Source organism: Onthophagus taurus, chromosome 6, assembly GCF_036711975.1.
Source record: "Onthophagus taurus isolate NC chromosome 6, IU_Otau_3.0, whole genome shotgun sequence".
Classification (NCBI taxonomy): domain Eukaryota; kingdom Metazoa; phylum Arthropoda; class Insecta; order Coleoptera; family Scarabaeidae; genus Onthophagus; species Onthophagus taurus.
In genome coordinates this window covers 25,745,833-25,749,731 of record NC_091971.1, presented here as the reverse complement: position 1 = coordinate 25,749,731, position 3,899 = coordinate 25,745,833, and the positions used below count along the sequence as shown (strand labels likewise).

The 3,899-nt window shown below is 34.7% G+C and overlaps 2 long non-coding RNA genes across 2 annotated transcripts; one reads left to right on the top strand and one right to left on the bottom strand.

Moving 5' to 3' along the window:
- Positions 1 to 666: 666 nt before the first annotated feature.
- Positions 667 to 1,146, bottom strand: LOC139429915 (uncharacterized). The gene is made up of 2 exons (XR_011640510.1): positions 1,104 to 1,146; positions 667 to 1,049 (listed from the first exon to the last, which is right to left on the bottom strand). It is a non-coding gene; the product is annotated as an uncharacterized lncRNA (long non-coding RNA).
- Positions 1,147 to 1,364: 218 nt separating this feature from the next.
- On the top strand, positions 1,365 to 1,844 carry LOC139429905 (uncharacterized). The gene is made up of 2 exons (XR_011640499.1): positions 1,365 to 1,407; positions 1,462 to 1,844. It is a non-coding gene; the product is annotated as an uncharacterized lncRNA (long non-coding RNA).
- The last annotated feature ends 2,055 nt before the right edge of the window (positions 1,845 to 3,899 follow it).

Genomic DNA, 3,899 nt, shown 5'->3' with positions numbered 1-3,899 from the left:
ACGGTCAACAGAATTATCGGAACCAAAAGTGATAGAAAGTTCAAACATGGCTCAAAACGGCGTATAACGTCATATTATCACGTTTTGGGCACATTTTGTTTTTTATCTCCAACATGCTCCAAGATGTCATTTGGCGCCTGAATATCACAAATATGATCAACAGAATTACCGGAGCCAAAAGTGATAGAAAGTTCAAACATGGCTCAGAACGGCGTATAACGTCATAATATCACGTTTTGGGCACATTTTGTTTTTTATCTCCAACTTGCTCCAAGATGTCATTTGGCGCCTGAATATCAAATATATGGTCAACAGAATTACCGGAACCAAAAGTGATAGAAAGTTCAAACATGGCTCAAAACGGCGTATAACGTCATAATATCACGTTTTGGGCACATTTTGTTTTTTATCTCCAACATGCCCAAGATGTCATTTGGCGCCTGAATATCACATATATGGTCAACAGAATTACCGGAACCGAAAGTGATAGAAAGTTCAAACATGGCTCAGAACGGCGTATAACGTCATAATATCATGTTTTGGGCACATTTTGTTTTTTATCTCCAACATGCTCCAAGATGTCATTTGACGCCTGAATATCACAAATATGTTTGTTAAAGTGGATTCGGTGTTCATCGTAAGTATTAATTCAATAAATCTCATAGAAACGATGAAAATTCTTTATTTAGATTTGTTTCAGTGCGACATGTTTCGATTTAACAATTTTCTTCAGGCACGACTGAGAAATACATAAATACATTGCATTTTATAATAAATCGTTCCGCGAGAGGTAAGTATATAAAACATAATTATAATAAAAATTCTTTTTTAATTTTACCGTCAATCAGATGAAATGTACAGATGTTCTATTTTGATGGATTTCCTTAAAAATATTGTACCAGTAGGGGGAGTAGACCAAAAATATTTTTTTCCCTTTATCCAATTTAAGTCAATTATTTGGAGTAATTACGGTTTAAAGGGATTGTATGTTTATAGGGTTTATAAAAGAAATAAATTGTTAGGGAATGTAAAGGGGATTGTTAAAAATTCTGAAATAAGACATCGAATCAGTACAGAAAATTGAGAGGAAAATGGCGTCTTACTTTCGTCGTTAAATTTAGATCACGTGTTAAAAATTTTTTTTTTTTTTTTTTTTGTATTTAATATAAAAGAGGAGGTGAATCGTCTGAAAGAACAAGATATTTCATCGATTAAAAGAAGAAGGGGTAGAATTTTCTTTCCCAATAACGTAAGTTCACATAATAAATTCTACCCCTTCTTCTTTTAATCGATGAAATATCTTGTTCTTTCAGACGATTCACCTCCTCTTTTATATTAAATACAAAAAAAAAAAAAAAAAAAAAAAAAAAAAAATTTTTAACACGTGATCTAAATTTAACGACGAAAGTAAGACGCCATTTTCCTCTCAATTTTCTGTACTGATTCGATGTCTTATTTCAGAATTTTTAACAATCCCCTTTACATTCCCTAACAATTTATTTCTTTTATAAACCCTATAAACATACAATCCCTTTAAACCGTAATTACTCCAAATAATTGACTTAAATTGGATAAAGGGAAAAAAATATTTTTGGTCTACTCCCCCTACTGGTACAATGTTTTTAAGGAAATCCATCAAAATAGAACATCTGTACATTTCATCTGATTGACGGTAAAATTAAAAAAGAATTTTTATTATAATTATGTTTTATATACTTACCTCTCGCAGAACGATTTATTATAAAATGCAATGTATTTATGTATTTCTCAGTCGTGCCTGAAGAAGATTGTTAAATCGAAACATGTCGCACTGAAACAAATCTAAATAAAGAATTTTCATCGTTTCTATGAGATTTATTGAATCACAAATATGGTCAACAGAATTATCGGAACCGAAAGTGATAGAAAGTTCAAACATGGCTCAAAACGGCGTATAACGTCATAATATCACGTTTTGGTCACATTTTGTTTTTTATCTCCAACTTGCTCCAAGATGTCATTTGGCGCCTGAATATCACAAATATGGTCAACAGAATTATCGGAACCGAAAGTGATAGAAAGTTCAAGCATGGCTCAAAACGGCGTATAACGGCAAAATATCACGTTTTGGGGACATTTTGTTTTTTATCTCCAACATGCTCCAAGATGTCATTTGGCGCCTGAATATCACATATATGGTCAACAGAATTATCGGAACCAAAAGTGATAGAAAGTTCAAACATGGCTCAGAACGGCGTATAACGTCATAATATCACGTTTTGGGCACATTTTGTTTTTTATCTCCAACATGCTCCAAGATGTCATTTGACGCCTGAATATCAAATATATGGTCAACAGAATTACCGGAACCGAAAGTGATAGAAAGTTCAAGCATGGCTCAAAACGGCGTATAACGGCAAAATATCACGTTTTGGGCACATTTTGTTTTGTATCTCCAACATGCTCCAAGATGTCATTTGGCGCCAGAATATCACATATATTGTCAACAGAATTACCCGAACCAAAAGTGATAGAAAGTTCAAACATGGCTTAAAACGGCATCTAACGTCATAATATCACGTTTTGGGCACATTTTGTTTTTTGTCTCCAACATGCTCCAAGATGTCATTTGGCGCCTGAATATCACAAATATGGTCAACAGAATTATCGGAATCGAAAGTGATAGAAAGTTCAAACATGGCTCAGAACGGCGTATAACGTCATAATATCACGTTTTGGGCACATTTTGTTTTTTATCTCCAACATGCTCCAAGATGTTATTTGGCGCCTGAATATCACAAATATGATCAACAGAATTACCGGAACCAAAAGTGATAGAAAGTTCAAACATGGCTCAGAACGGCGTATAACGTCATAATATCACGTTTTGGGCACATTATGTTTTTTATCTCCAACATGCTCCAAGATGTCATTTGGCGCCTGAATATCACAAATATGGTCAACAGAATTATCGGAACCGAAAGTGATAGAAAGTTCAAACATGGCTCAAAACGGCGTATAACGTCATAATATGACGTTTTGGGCACATTTTGTTTTTTATCTCCAACATGCTCCAAGATGTCATTTGACGCCTGAATATCACAAATATGATCAACAGAATTACCGGAACCAAAAGTGATAGAAAGTTCAAACATGCTCAGAACGGCGTATAACGTCATAATATCACGTTTTGGGCACATTTTGTTTTTTATCTCCAACATGCTCCAAGATGTCATTTGGCGCCTGAATATCACAAATATGATCAACAGAATTACCGGAACCAAAAGTGATAGAAAGTTCAAACATGGCTCAGAACGGCGTATAACGTCATAATATCACGTTTTGGGCACATTTTGTTTTTTATCTCCAACATGCTCCAAGATGTCATTTGGCGCCTGAATATCACAAATATGATCAACAGAATTACCGGAACCAAAAGTGATAGAAAGTTCAAACATGGCTCAGAACGGCGTATAACGTCATAATATCACGTTTTGGGCACATTTTGTTTTTTATCTCCAACATGCTCCAAGATGTCATTTGACGCCTGAATATCACAAATATGGTCAACAGAATTATCGGAACCAAAAGTGATAGAAAGTTCAAACATGGCTCAGAACGGCGTATAACGTCATAATATCACGTTTTGGGCACATTTTGTTTTTTATCTCCAACATGCTCCAATATGACATTTGGCCCCTGAATGTCACATATATGGTCGACAGAATTATCGGAACCAAAAGTGATAGAAAGTTCAAACATGGCTCAGAACGGCGTATAACGTCATAATAACACGTTTTGGGCACATTTTGTTTTTTATCTCCAACATGCTCCAAGATGTCATTTGACGCCTGAATATCACAAATATGATCAACAGAATTACCGGAACCAAAAGTGATAGAAAGTTCAAACATGGCTTA